Source organism: Thalassophryne amazonica, chromosome 1 (assembly GCF_902500255.1).
Source record: "Thalassophryne amazonica chromosome 1, fThaAma1.1, whole genome shotgun sequence".
NCBI classification, from domain to species: domain Eukaryota; kingdom Metazoa; phylum Chordata; class Actinopteri; order Batrachoidiformes; family Batrachoididae; genus Thalassophryne; species Thalassophryne amazonica.
The window spans coordinates 1,886,218-1,901,912 of record NC_047103.1 but is presented as its reverse complement, the minus strand read 5'-3'; the positions used below and the strand labels follow the sequence as shown (position 1 = coordinate 1,901,912).

The 15,695-nt window shown below is 41.4% G+C and overlaps 1 protein-coding gene across 1 annotated transcript in view; it reads left to right on the top strand.

Moving 5' to 3' along the window:
* ptprma (protein tyrosine phosphatase receptor type Ma) overlaps positions 1-15,695 on the top strand; it is a 535,684-nt gene that overhangs the window by 277,158 nt on the left and 242,831 nt on the right. The gene's annotated exons all lie outside the window — the stretch shown is intronic.

Here is a 15,695-nt window from a genome sequence, read left to right as displayed (position 1 = left end):
TGTCAGTTAGAGACATGTCATTTAGTGACAGTGAGTTAGTGTCAGTTAGTGACTGTGAGTTTGTGTCAGTTAGTGACAGTAAGTTAGTGTCAGTTAGTGACAGTGAGTTTGTGTCAGTTATTGACAGTGTCAGTTAGAGACATGTCATTTAGTGACAGCGAGTTAGTGTCAGTTAGTTAGTGTCATGTAGTGATGTGACCTATAGTGACAGTGACCTATAGTGACCTATAGTGACAGTGTTAGTGTGAGTTAGTGTAATTTAGTGTCAGTTAATTACAGTGTCATGTAGTGCTGTGATATATAGTGACAGCGACCTATAGTGACCTATAGTGACAGTGAGTTAGTGTAATTTAGTGTCAGTTAATTACAGTGTCATGTAGTGATGTGACCTATAGTGACAGTGACCTGTAGTGACCTGTAGTGACAGTGAGTTAGTGTGAGTTAGTGTAATTTAGTGTCAGTTAATTACAGTGTCATGTAGTGATGTGATATATAGTGACAGCGAGTTAGTGTGAGTTGGTGTAATTTAGTGTCAGTTAATGACAGTGTCAGTTAGTGATGTGTCACTTAGTGACAGTAAGTTAGTGTCAGTTAGTGACCGTGAGTTTCCACCAGTGAGTGACAGTGTCTGTTAGTGGCTGGTAATATCAGTTGGTGACACTGTCAGTTAGTGTCAGTTTGCATCAATTAGTTGGCATCAGATCGCATCAATTAGGGTCAGCAGGTAACAGCTGTTGAAAGTTGGCGTCAGTTACGGACAGTTAGCGACACTGTTATTTTCAGAAGAGCTGGAAGTTCTAAAGTCAGTTTGGATTTAGATGAAAAACCTGATCCTTAATAATTCTAACCCCTAATCTCTAACCCTAGCACCTAACCATAACCTCTAACCCCGTCTCAGCTGCTTTAGTATTTAGCATCAGTTAGTGTTTATTGGCAGTTAGCGATGAGAGCTGTTTATGTTATATTGCTGGTGTGTTAGCATTTAGCATAAGTTTGTATCTCTGTGTTAGCACTTAGCATTAGTATGCGTGTTTGGGCTGCTAAGAGTTAACATCAATGATATGTTTGTTGTTAACATCACTTAGTAGCAGCTAGTGTCAGCGACCTGTTTGAGTTTCCAGAGTTTAGCTGGCACTTGGTTCCATCCTGGACTCAAGTATTGGACTTTGGGTCCGGGAGGCGGCATTCTCACAAGGAGCCTAAAACCTGCTGGCATGCGTCTTGATCTGTGTTAGCAGCTAACGCTGACCAGCCTCAGCAGCTACAAGCATGCAGTAGGAGACACCGTCACCCGCTAGGCTACACTGCTAAATTAGCATGTAGCTTACAAGACTGCAGCCATCTTTGAAATGAAATGCAGATGATCGCTAGCTGGTATTTGTAGGCTAGTACGGTCTAGAGTGCCTTAATTCAGAGAGTGGCATCAACTCAGAACGCAGCGCCATTTTGGTTCCAACTGCGCTGAACTACTGAATGAACCTTTAATGTTTTCAACATTTTTTAAAATCATTTAACCACATACAGCAACACATCCAGGTACAGGTGTTATCAAAATAAATATAAAAATAGTTAAGCTATCAAATTTACGTAAATCTACAATTTATGATGATTTATTTAATTAATTTAAAGCCTGATTTATGCAGCTGCAGCTCTGTAACTCTGTGTCATACAATGATGTGTGTGACAGTTTTAAAGTTCTCTGTCTCTGGATTTTGCTTTATTCTGGATTAATTTGACCCTCAACAAGCTTTTCTTTCTACAATCATCACCTCCAAATCAAAGTTAAACTGAACAGTTTACTCTTTTACCGACTTTGTGCTATAAATGTGTGGACTTTTCTGATCCATTTTTAATCAGCGGGCACACTGTAAAAACTGTTATAATATGATGGCAGACGAAGGAGTAAAAGCAGAAAAGTGTCAAATCACAGCCTTCTGAGTCTGAACATGGTTTGAAAAAACTAAATGTTTGGACTTTTAATCACAGAAATGACTCCGGTCCCACTTTCCTCAAATCGGCAAGTGTCAGAGCTGAACTTTAATTTGTACCTCTGTTACTGTGCACGTCCAGACTGATTGGAGTTTTTAATGGAAATACGTTGTGATTGGATACAGTGTTTATTACATGGAAAACAATACAAAACCTTTGGGACTTTTTTGTCCGGTGACTGTGAATATCTGGTTTATACGATGGCGGTTTAGGTGAGTTTTACTGGACATGGGACTGAACAATAAATTTACCTCTCAAAGCTTTGATGATGAAGTTGCTTCCATCCCACACACTGACTTTATTTTCACAAATGTTTCTTCTGTTCAGATCTGAAGGGAATCTGAACATCTTGAAGCCCTTGTTGTGTCTGTGCGTTTTCAGCAATTCAGCAAATAAAATAAAATAAATAAAATAGCTGGATTTACTTGCAGACACATTAACACTGAACGTTATTCTGAACCCAAGATGGCACCATGAGTCACATGACCGATTTTTTTCGACTCATCATGTCGCTACTCTGTCAGTTAAGGCGCTGTAGTACTGTCCAAATGTCATGGATGTTGTGGTGTTTGGTTCTTCTTTGCTTTGTCCTCCTGCACACACACACACACACACACACACACACACACACACACACGCTGAGGTGGTTGGTGCTACACTAGTGCTAGGCTAAACCATGCTAATGGTTGTCCAGAGAGCTGTTTAGCAGGAGTGCTACACAAGCTAATGTGAGCTAATCCTCTTGTTAGACGTTCTGTCTTATGACACGCTCATTAATGGGCCGTTGTGCTTTAATCAGCTTTTATGGCAGCAGATTCTGATTGGCTGTCGCCTGTCAGTCACAGTGCAGCAGCCAACCACAGGTCCCAGGGGGTTTGCCCTCCTCCCCTCATTTCACAGTCCACATGATGAGGATGTGAATGTGTCAGCGATCGCTGTCACTTCAAACTTCAAACGAGATCAAAGCTCTTCAACACCTTTGTTTTTCACTGTTTCAATGCACAAAGGCCACGCCCACCTCACAGCGCACGAGTGCCGCCAAACTGAAAAAAAGAATGCAATGGGCCCCAAACCTGGGGTCTAAAGTTGCACCCTAGGCTCTATAGTTATCCTAACCAGATCTGGCATTGTATCCGAGGGCTCTCTTCAAGATGGTGATCGTTCCCTTAATCGCAGACAACTGCACCTCATGTGCACTTGGGTGACCGGGGATTGCCTCAAGGTATTTCTTCAGGTTCTTCTTCATCAGGCCTGTTGCTCCTACCACAACTGGAATGATATCGATGTCTTTCAATGACCATGTTGTTCGTAGGTCATTTTTCAGGTCTTGGTATTTCGAGATCTTTCCCCTTTCAGCTCGATTCAGGCCGTAATCATTGGGGACTGTCACATCAATGATTTTGGCTGTTTTCTCTTGCTTGTTCCAGATGACAATATCAGGTTTGATTGCACCTCCTTCTATGTGTCTTCCTGCTGGGATCTCTTTGTCGTAGAAGATCGTTACTTTTCCGTTGGATGAGACTGGTGTTGGCTCGTGCTCCCAGACATGTTCTTTAACTTCCATCTCCAGTTCCTTGCAGATCTTCCAGTGGAGATATTGACAGATCTTGTTATGTCTGGATGTATAATGCCCATCTGCCATGAGGATCTGGCATGCTGCTGTTAGATGGTTTACACTCTCAACAGCTGTATGACAGAATCTGCATTTATCATTTTGTGAGATCCCTGACATTTTTTTGAAGCCATTTGTTAGAAGTCCCTGATCTTGTGCTCCAATCAGAATTCTTTCTCCATCAAAACCAAGTTTTCCATTTTTTAGCCACTGCATTGATCCAACTTTGTCGATGTATTCCTTTTCGAGTTCTTCTTGGAAACGTCCGGCTCTTTTGTGTTGTTTCCATCTTTCCACTCGATGTTTTCCTTCTCTTTTGCTGTATTGTTCTCTGGTCTGTCTTGCAAATTTTGTTGCAGGCATGAGACTGTTGCTTTTTCTCTCTTGTAGAAGTTCTCCGCCAAAGTTTTTTGCCAGTTTAGTGATTGAGGTCCGTTCAGTTATGGCCTCGTGGTGTTGTGTGACCGTTTTTATGATTTCTTCTTCAGAGCTCTTTAAGTACTGTCCAATACTTATTATCGATGCTCTGTAGGCCTGGTTGATTTCAGTGAGACCCATACTGCCTTCTCTGTGAGGGAGATATATTCTGTCCATGCACTCATTTCTGTATGTGATTTTGTGGAGGGTGAGCATTTTCCTGGTTTTTGTGTCCAATTTATTAAGCTGACATTGTGGCCGGTTCACTATTCCAAACCCATAGGTCACCACTGGTATTGCAAACTGGTTTATGGCTGTGATCTTGTTTTTTGGTGTCAGCTGTGTTTTGCAGATCTTTTTTAAGCGGTTTAGGTATTCTTTTGTTGTTCTTGTTCTCATTTTCTTGTGCTCAATTGTATTACTTTGTTCAATTCCCAAGTATTTGTATGTGGAGTCTGCAGCCAGATCTTCAATGTAGCTCCCTTCATCCAATTGTATGTTTTCGGTTTTTTGTCTTTTTTTCCTTTTGTCATTGTGCATTTTGAGCATTTATCCAGTCCAAATTCCATGCCAATGTCTTTTGAGAACTTATGGACAGTTTCCAAGAGCTGCCTGAGTCCGTTTTTTGTGTTGGCATAGATTTTCAAATCGTCCATGAACAACAGATGGTTCACAAGTTTTTGGTTTTCCTTTCCTTTGTCTTTACTTAAGTCATATCCAATGTCTTGCTCCTTCAGGATCTTGCTGAGCGGGTCCATGATTAAGCAGAATAAGAGAGGTGAAAGGCTGTCTCCTTGAAGTATCCCTCTCTGAACTCGTACGTCTGGGATTGTTATTTGTCCCTCTGTGTGATTGAGGGTGATGGTGGTGTTCCACTTATTCATTTGTGCTCTCAGGAAAGATCTTATTTCCTCATTGATGTTGTAGAGTTCTAAGCACCTCATGATCCAGGAGTGTGGTACACTGTCAAATGCCTTTTTGTAGTCAATCCAAGCCATGCTGAGGTTCCTCTGCCTTTTTTTGCAGTGCCTTGAAGTTACTGTATTCACTCATTTTCTTTCTGATCTCTTCTTCATTGATTACAATTGCTGGCATTTGTTGTTTGTCTTTGTTTTTCTGTTGTATTTTTTTAATCCACTCAGCCTCTTGGTGTTGTTTTGGGTCTTCAAAGAGTGGTCTCCAGAATTTTTCAATTTCTTCTCTCTCAGGTGGCTGTTGTACTTCTATTGTGTCCTTTGCCAGCTTTCTGTACACTAGTCTGGGATTTTTTGCAAATAGTTTGTTTATCTGTTTTGCTTGTATTTTCTTGTCTTTGTTCCTAATTTGTGCTGTGAAAGCTTTTACTAAGGCTTGATGTTCAGCCAGCCTTCCACCTATCAGTTTGTATTCAACATTGTATTTTCTTTTAATGCGATTTATTTTTTTAAGATGATTCTTTTTGTGGTTCTTGTTTCCCAAAAATGTGGCCATTTGGGAGATCTCTGCTCTTAGGCAGCTGATTTTTTGTTGTAATTTCTTTTTCCATCGTGGCATGGTATTCTTTTTCTTATTTGTGGTGCCTTTTCTCTCCAAATCTTGTGGGGCTAATTTACGAGAAAGTTGAGTCTAGTCTGGAGAAGTGGAGATATGCTTTGGAGAGAAGGGGAATGAAAGTCAGTAGAAGCAAGACTGAGTACATGTGTGTGAATGAGAGGGAGCCCAGTGGAATAGTGCAGTTACAAGGAGTAGAAGTGGTGAAAGTAGATGAGTATAAATATTTGGGGTCAACTGTTCAAAGTAATGGAGAGTGTGGTAGAGAGGTGAAGAAGAGAGTGCAGGCAGGGTGGAGTGGGTGGAGAAAGGTGGCAGGAGTGATTTGTGACCGAAGAATATCAGCAAGGGTGAAGGGGAAAGTTTAAAAGACAGTAGTGAGACCAGCTATGTTGTACGGCTTAGAGACAGTGGCACTAACAAAAAGACAGGAGGCAGAGCTGGAGGTGGCAGAGCTGAAGATGTTGAGATTCTCTTTGGGAGTGACAAGAATGGACAAGATTAGGAATGAACATATCAGAGGGACAGCTCAGATGGGACGGTTTGGAGACAAAGTCAGAGAGGCGAGATTGAGATGGTTTGGACATGTGCAGAGGAGGGACCCAGGGTATATAGGGAGAAGGATGCTGAGGATGGAGCCACCAGGCAGGAGGAGAAGAGGGAGACCAAAGAGGAGGTTCATGGATGTGGTGAGGGAGGACATGCAGGTGGTTGGTGTGAGAAGAGGAAGATACAGAGGACAGGGTGAGATAGAAACGATTGATCTGCTGTGGCGACCCCTAACGGGAACAGCCAAAAGACAAAGAAGAAGAAGATGTACCATGCCGCTCCATAATTTACAGAGTTTAACTCTGTCAATGTGGCTCCTTTTGGGACCAATTTGGTCAGTCCTATGTTAACTTTTTGCAGGATATTTTTGAATTTTGTATTCTCCTTTAGTTTAGTCAGCTTTGGGCGCTCTTTCATGTCCATTTTTCTTGTTTCTTCAATCTTATTTGCCAATTCCTCTTCTTGTTCCTGCTGTTCTGGGTCTGTGTGCACCTGTATATTATTTTGTAGATGAGCTGGTGAACTGTTCATTTTTTCGTGGAGCAGTGTGTTGCTCGTTTTTTGGGGGGGCAGTGAGTTGCTCGTTTTTTTGGGGGGTAGTGAGTTGCTCGTTTTTTCTGGGGGCAGTGAGTTGCTCGTTTTTTCGGGGGGCAGTGAGTTGCTCGTTTTTTCGGGGGGCAGTGAGTTCGTTTTTTCGGGGCAGTGAGTTGTTCGTTTTTTTTGGGAGGCAGTAAATGGTTCGTTTTTTGGGGGGGGGCAGTGAATGGTTAGTTTTTTCGTGAGGGAGTGAATGGTTAGTTTTTTCGGGAGGCAGTGAGTTGTTCGTTTTTTCGGACAGCAGCGAGTTGTTCGTTTTTTCGGGAGGGAGTGAATGGTTAGTTTTTTCGGGAGGCAGTGAATGGTTAGTTTTTTCGGGAGGCAGTGAGTTGTTCGTTTTTTTGGACGGCAGCGAGTTGTTCGTTTTTTCGGGAGGCAGTGAATGGTTATTTTTTTTTGGAAGGCAGTGAATGGTTATTTTTTTTTGGAAGGCAGTGAATGGTTAGTTTTTTCGGGAGGCAGTGAATGGTTAGTTTTTTCGGGAGGCAGTGAATGGTTAGTTTTTTTTGGAAGGCAGTGAATGGTTAGTTTTTTCAGGAGGCAGTGAATGGTTAGTTTTTTCGGGAGGCAGTGAATGGTTAGTTTTTTCGGGAGGCAGTGAATGGTTAGTTTTTTTCGGGAGGCAGTGAATGGTTAGTTTTTTTCGGGAGGCAGTGAATGGCTAGTTTTTTTGGGAGGCAGTGAGTTGTTCGTTTTTTCGGAGGGCAGTGAGTTGTTCGTTTTTTTGGGAGGCAGTAAATGGTTCGTTTTTGGGGGGGCAGTGAATGGTTAGTTTTTTCAGGAGGCAGTGAATGGTTCGTTTTTTTGGGGGGCAGTGAATGGTTAGTTTTTTTGGGAGTGATGTCTTTCTTACTTGGGCAGTGGTGGTGGAATATTTTTTGCCATTCTTTGGATGTCTTTGTCTGATTTTTGGGGTATTTTATTTTGGCATATTCCTTTGCCCACAACAGTATCCATTCTTCCTCCGTCTTCCACTGACTCCTTTTACACTGTAGTTGCTTCCCTTTATCCAGCAACTGATAGTCTTTTATCGCTTCCTTTTGGGCTTCTTCCTTTATTTTTTTTTTTCCTCAGCCGTCAGATATTTTGCGATCTGTGAGGTGATCGATTCCAGTTTTGCGGTAGTGGTGGCTTCTTTCTTTTGTGTAGGTAAATCCGCTTCTTTTATGCGTTCCTCAAATACTGCCTTTTTCTTTCTGCCCCACTTCTCATGCCTTGAGTAAGTGAAGCAGTGAAAGATCTTTTTTTTCTCTTCAGTGGTCCAATTAACTGTGGTGTAGTTTCGTTTGTTTCTTCTGGCCCATTGATGCTGTTGTTGCTGGAGTCCAGGATCAGAACTCTGCTGATCTGGTGGATTATCCAGCTGAGTGTTCTTCTGTTCAGTTCCAGAACTGTCTGAACTCCTGCCACTGGTATCTGGTTGTAAATGACTGTTTGGACCTGAGTTGCTGGCTGGTTGTGGTCCTCCATCGTCCTCTCCATCATCTTCTGCTGTCAGTGTTCTGTGTACAGATGAGCTGCTGGCTACAGGCTCAGCCTCTGTGCTCTCATCACTTGGGCTTTGATGAAGCTGTGATGACTCTGGTTTTTCATCATCATTTTCACTCGTCACAGGGACGGCAGTGAAACCAAACTTGGTGAGATCTGCCTCCTCCAGCTGCTGAAGCTGCTCTCCCTGCTGACTTATCCACAGCTTCTCTTCTTCTTTAACGGCCTCCTGGTCAACACTCAGATTCCATTCCTGGTGTTCAGGGAGAAATTCTTCTTTAATCATCAACAACGGCTGCATGTCTTGTAATCAGAAGCGCGGAGAGAAGTCAGTCCATTCACAGGGGCGGGAGTCTGTATGTCTGTATACATATATATATATACATATATATGTATATATATGTATATATATATACATATATATACATATATATGTATATATATATACATATATATACATATATATGTATATATATATATACATATATATACATATATATGTATATATATATATACATATATATACATATATATTTATATATATACATATATATACATATATATGTATATATATATATACATATATATACATATATATACATATATATGTATATATATGTATATATATGTTATATATACAGGGCATTACCCTGACCTCTAGTAATACTGTGAGAAATCTTGGAGTCATTTTTGATCAGGATATGTCATTCAAAGCGCATATTAAACAAATATGTAGGACTGCTTTTTTGCATTTACGCAATATCTCTAAAATCAGAAAGGTCTTGTCTCAGAGTGATGCTGAAAAACTAATTCATGCATTTATTTCCTCTAGGCTGGACTATTGTAATTCATTATTATCAGGTTGTCCTAAAAGTTCCCTAAAAAGCCTTCAGTTAATTCAAAATGCTGCAGCTAGAGTACTGACGGGGACTAGAAGGAGAGAGCATATCTCACCCATATTGGCCTCTCTTCATTGGCTTCCTGTTAATTCTAGAATAGAATTTAAAATTCTTCTTCTTACTTATAAGGTTTTGAATAATCAGGTCCCATCTTATCTTAGGGACCTCGTAGTACCATATCACCCCAATAGAGTGCTTCGCTCTCAGACTGCAGGCTTACTTGTAGTTCCTAGGGTTTGTAAGAGTAGAATGGGAGGCAGAGCCTTCAGCTTTCAGGCTCCTCTCCTGTGGAACCAGCTCCCAATTCAGATCAGGGATACAGACACCCTCTCTACTTTTAAGATTAGGCTTAAAACTTTCCTTTTTGCTAAAGGTTATAGTTAGGGCTGGATCAGGTGACCCTGAACCATCCCTTAGTTATGCTGCTATAGACTTAGACTGCTGGGGGGTTCCCATGATGCACTGTTTCTTTCTCCTTTTGCTCTGTATGCACCACTCTGCATTTAATCATTAGTGATTGATCTCTGCTCCCCTCCACAGCATGTCTTTTTCCTGGTTCTCTCCCTCAGCCCCAACCAGTCCCAGCAGAAGACTGCCCCTCCCTGGGCCTGGTTCTGCTGGAGGTTTCTTCCTGTTAAAAGGGAGTTTTTCCTTCCCACTGTAGCCAAGTGCTTGCTCACAGGGGGTCGTTTTGACCGTTGGGGTTTTACATAATTATTGTGTGGCCTTGCCTTACAATATAAAGCGCCTTGGGGCAACTGTTTGTTGTGATTTGGCGCTATATAAAAAAATTAATTGATTGATTGATATATATATATATATATATATATATGTATATATATGTGTGTATATATATATATATATATATATATATATATATATATCTGTGTGTTTATAGGTGTGTCTGTGTGTGTCTGTCTGCATGTCTGTATCTGTGTGTTTATAGGTGTGTCTGTGTGTGTATCTGTGTGTTTATAGGTGTGTGTATCTGTGTGTTTATAGGTGTGTGTATCTGTGTGTTTATAGGTGTGTCTGTGTCTGTATCTGTGTGTTTATAGGTGTGTCTGTCTGCATGTCTGTATCTGTGTGTTTATAGGTGTGTCTGTGTGTGTATCTGTGTGTTTATAGGTGTGTGTATCTGTGTGTTTATAGGTGTGTGTATCTGTGTGTTTATAGGTGTGTCTGTGTCTGTATCTGTGTGTTTATAGGTGTGTTTGTTTTTTCATTTATCTTTGATGTCTTTTTAGTAGAATGCAATGGGCCCCAAACCTGGGGTCTAAAGTTGCATCCTAGGTTCTATAGTTATCTTAACCAGATCTGGCATTGTATCCGAGGGCTCTCTTCAAGATGGTGATCGTTCCCTTAATCGCAGACAACTGCACCTCATGTGCACTTGGGTGACCGGGGATTGCCTCAAGGTATTTCTTCAGGTTCTTCTTCATCAGGCCTGTTGCTCCTATCACAACTGGAATGATATCAATGTCTTTCAATGACCATGTTGTTCTTAGGTCATTTTTCAGGTCTTGGTATTTTGAGATCTTTCCCCTTTCAGCTCAATTCAGGCCGTAATCATTGGGGACTGTCACATCAATGATTTTGGCTGTTTTCTCTTGCTTGTTCCAGATGACAATATCAGGTTTGATTACACCTCCTCCTATGTGTCTTCCTGCTGGGATCTCTTTGTCGTAGAAGATCGTTACTCTTCCGTTGGATGAGACTGGTGTTGGCTCGTGCTCCCAGACATGTTCTTTAACTTCCAACTCCAGTTCCTTGCAGATCTTCCAGTGGAGATATTGACAGATCTTGTTATGTCTGGATGTATAATGTCCATCTGCCATGAGGATCTGGCATGCTGCTGTTAGATGGTTTACACTCTCAACAGCTGTATGACAGAATCTGCATTTATCATTTTGTGAGATCCCTGCCATTTTTTTGAAGCCATTAGTTAGAAGTCCCTGATCTTGTGCTCCAATCAGAATTCTTTCTCCATCAAAACCAAGTTTTCCATTTTTTAGCCACTGCATTGATCCAACTTTGTCGATGTATTCCTTTTCGAGTTCTTCTTGGAAACGTCCGGCTCTTTTGTGTTGTTTCCATCTTTCCACTCGATGTTTTCCTTCTCTTTTGCTGTATTGTTCTCTGGTCTGTCTTGCAAGTTTTGTTGCAGGCATGAGACTGTTGCTTTTTCTCTCTTGTAGAAGTTCTCCGCCAAAGTTTTTTGCCAGTTTAGTGATTGAGGTCCGTTCAGTTATGGCCTCGTGGTGTTGTGTGACCGTTTTTATGATTTCTTCTTCAGAGCTCTTTAAGTACTGTCCAATACTTATTATAGATGCTCTGTAGGCCTGGTTGATTTCAGTAAGACCCATACTGCCTTCTCTGCGAGGGAGATATATTCTGTCCATGCACTGATTTCTGTATGTGATTTTGTGGAGGGTGAGCATTTTTCTGGTTTTTGTGTCCAATTTGTTAAGTTCGTATTGTGGCCAGTTCACTATGCCAAATCCATAGGTCACCACTGGTATTGCAAACTGGTTTATGGCTGTGATCTTGTTTTTTGGTGTCAGTTGTGTTTTGCAGATCTTTTTTAAGCGGTTTAGGTATTCTTTTGTTGTTCTTGTTCTCATTTTCTTGTGTTCAATTGAATTACTTTGTTCAATTCCCAAGTATTTGTATGTGGAGTCTGCAGCCAGATCTGCAATGTAGCTCCCTTCATCCAATTGTATGTTTTCGGTTTTTGTCTTTTTTCCTTTTGTCATTGTGCATTTTGAGCATTTATCCAGTCCAAATTCCATGCCAATGTCTTTTGAGAACTTATGGACAGTTTCCAAGAGCTGCCTGAGTCCGTTTTTTGTGTTGGCATAGATTTTCAAATCGTCCATGAACAACAGATGGTTCACAAGTTTTTGGTTTTCCTTTCCTTTGTCTTTACTTAAGTCGTATCCAATGTCTTGCTCCTTCAGGATCTTGCTGAGCGGGTCCATGATTAAGCAGAATAAGAGAGGCGAAAGTCTGTCTCCTTGAAGTATTCCTCTCTGAACTCGTACGTCTGGGACTGTTATTTGTCCCTCTGTGTGATTGAGGGTGATGGTCGTGTTCCACTTGTTCATTTGTGCTTTCAGGAAGGTTCTTATTTCCTCATTGATGTTGTAGAGTTCTAAGCACCTCATGATCCAGGAGTGTGGTACACTGTCAAATGCCTTTTTGTAATCAATCCAAGCCATGCTGAGGTTCCTCTGCCTTGTTTTGCAGTCCTCCAGGATAGCTTTGTCTGTCAGTAACTGGTCTTTAGCTCCTAATCTTCTTTTGGAACATCCTTTCTGTTCATTTTCCAGGTAGCCATCATTGTCAAGATGTTCATAAATGGCATCAGCTATGATTCCTGTCAGCCATTTGTATGTTGTTGTTAGGCAGCAGATGGGTCTGTACTTGTTGGGAAGCTGTGTTTCCTTGGTCTTTGGTAGTAGGCTTGTGTTCCCTGTCGTTATCCAGTCTGGTGTGTCCTCTTCTCCGTTCAATATTTTTGTGAAAGCCACAGCATAATGTTGGTGTAATGCTGTCAGTCTTTTCAGCCAAAAATTTGGGATTTTGTCGATGCCAGGTGCCTTGAAGTTACTGTATTCACTCATTTTCTTTCTGATCTCTTCTTCATTGATTACAATTGCTGGCATTTGTTGTTTGTCTTTGTTTTTCTGTTGTATTTTTTCAGTCCACTCAGCCTCTTGGTGTTGTTTTGGGTCTTCAAAGAGTGGTCTCCAGAATTTTTCAATTTCTTCTCTCTCAGGTGGCTGTTGTACTTCTATTGTGTCCTTTGCCAGCTTTCTGTACACTAGTCTGGGATTTTTTGCAAATAGTTTGTTTATCTGTTTTGCTTGTATTTTCTTGTCTTTGTTCCTAATTTGTGCTGTGAAAGCTTTTACTAAGGCTTGATGTTCAGCCAGCCTTCCACCTATCAGTTTGTATTCAACATTGTATTTTCTTTTAATGCGATTTATTTTTTTAAGATGATTCTTTTTGTGGTTCTTGTTTCCCAAAAATGTGGCCATTTGGGAGATCTCTGCTCTTAGGCAGCTGATTTTTTGTTGTAATTTCTTTTTCCATCGTGGCATGGTATTCTTTTTCTTATTTGTGGTTCTGTTTCTCTCCAAATCTTGTGGGGCTAATTTACTTTGTATGTACCATGCCGCTCCATAATTTACAGAGTTTAACTCTGTCAATGTGGCTCCTCTTGGGACCAGTTTGGTCAGTCCTATGTTAACTTTTTGAAGGATATTTTTGAATTTTTTATTCTCTTTTAGTTTAGTCAGCTTTGGGTGCTCTTTCATGTCCATTTTTCTTGTTTCTTCCATCTTATTTGCCAATTCCTCTTCTAGTTCCTGCTGTTCTGGGTCTGTGTGCACCTGTGAATTATTTTGTAGATGAGCTGGTGAGTTGTTCATTTTTTCGGGAGGCAGTAAATGGTTCAGTTTTTCGTGAGGCAGTGAGTGGTTCGGTTTTTCGGGAGGCAGTGAATTGTTCGTTTTTTCGGGAGGCAGTGAGTGGTTCGGTTTTTCGTGAGGCAGTGAGTGGTTCGGTTTTTCGTGAGGCAGTGAGTGGTTCGGTTTTTCGGGAGGCAGTGAATTGTTCGTTTTTTCGGGAGGCAGTGAGTTGTTCGGTTTTTCGGGAGGCATTGAGTTGTTCGTTTTTTCGGGAGGCATTGAGTTGTTCGTTTTTTCGGGAGGCAGTAAATAGTTCGGTTTTTCGGGAGGCAGTGAATGGTTCGTTTTTTCGGGAGGCAGTGAATGGTTCGTTTTTTCGGGGGGTAGTGAGTTGCTCGTTTTTTTGGGGGGCAATAACTTGTTCATTTTTTCGGGAGGCAATAAATGGTTCGGTTTTTCGGGAGGCAGTAGATGGTTTGTTTTTTCGGGGATAAACTTTTTTTGAGGGCAATCATTTTTTGGTGGTGTAATGGGTTGCGTCAGAGGGCAGATGCCTTCTCTTATCATTTTCCTCAACCTCCTGTTGCATTGTTTTTATTTCATTATCTGAGAAATGTTTTGTTTGATAAAGTTTGATTTTTGGGTTGTGAGATTCTTACAAGTGATGTCTTTCTTACTTGGGCAGTGGTGGTGGAATATTTTTTGCCATTCTTTGGATGTCTTTGTCTGATTTTTGGGGTATTTTATTTTGGCATATTCTTTTGCCCACAACAGTATCCATTCTTCCTCCGTCTTCCACTGACTCCTTTTACACTGTAGTTGCTTCCCTTTATCCAGCAACTGATAGTCTTTTATCGCTTCCTTTTGGGCTTCTTCCTTTATTTTTTTTATTTCCTCAGCCGTCAGATATTTTGCGATCTGTGAGGTGATCGATTCCAGTTTTGCGGTAGTGGTGGCTTCTTTCTTTTGTGTAGGTAAATCCGCTTCTTTTATGCGTTCCTCAAATACTGCCTTTTTCTTTCTGCCCCACTTCTCATGCCTTGAGTAAGTGAAGCAGTGAAAGATCTTTTTTTTCTCTTCAATGGTCCAATTAACTGTGGTGTAATTTCGCTTGTTTCTTTTGGCCCATTGATGCTGTTGTTGCTGGAGTCCAGGATCAGAACTATGCTGATCTGGTGGATTATCCAGCTGAATGTTCTTCTGTTCAGTTCCAGAACTGTCTGAACTCCTGCCACTGGTATCTGGTTGTAAATGACTGTTTGGACCTGAGTTGCTGGCTGGTTGTGGTCCTCCATCGTCCTCTCCATCAGCTTCTGCTGTCAGTGTTCTGTGTACAGATGAGCTGCTGGCTACAGGCTCAGCCTCTGTGCTCTCATCACTTGGGCTTTGATGAAGCTGTGATGACTCTGGTTTTTCATCATCATTTTCACTCTTCACAGGGACGGCAGTGAAACCAAACTTGGTGAGATCTGCCTCCTCCAGCTGCTGAAGCTGCTCTCCCTGCTGACTTATCCACAGCTTCTCTTCTTCTTTAATGTCCTCCTGGTCAACACTCAGATTCCATTCCTGGTGTTCAGGGAGAGTTTCCTCTTTAATCACCAACAACGGCTGCATGTCCTCTTCACGAAGGAATTCTACTTTAAAAGCAGCGTTGTTGTGTGTGTATCTCTGTGTGTTTATAGGTGTGTCTGTGTGTGTATCTGTGTGTTTATAGGTGTGTCTGTGTGTGTCTGTCTTTTGTTTTTTCATTTATCTTTGATGTCTTTTTAGTAGAATGCAATGGGCCCCAAACCTGGGGTCTAAAGTTGCATCCTAGGTTCTATAGTTACCTTAACCAGATCTGGCATTGTATCCGAGGGCTCTCTTCAAGATGGTGATCGTTCACTTAATCGCAGACAACTGCACCTCATGTGCACTTGGGTGACCGGGGATTGCCTCAAGGTATTTCTTCAGGTTCTTCTTCATCAGGCCTGTTGCTCCTACCACAACTGGAATGATATCGATGTCTTTCAATGACCATGTTGTTCTTAGGTCATTTTTCAGGTCTTGGTATTTTGAGATCTTTCCCCTTTCAGCTCGATTCAGGCCGTAATCATTGGGGACTGTCACATCAATGATTTTGGCTGTTTTCTCTTGCTTGTGTGTGTGTATCTGTGTGTTTATAGGTGTGTCTGTGTGTGTCTGTCTGCATGTCTGTAT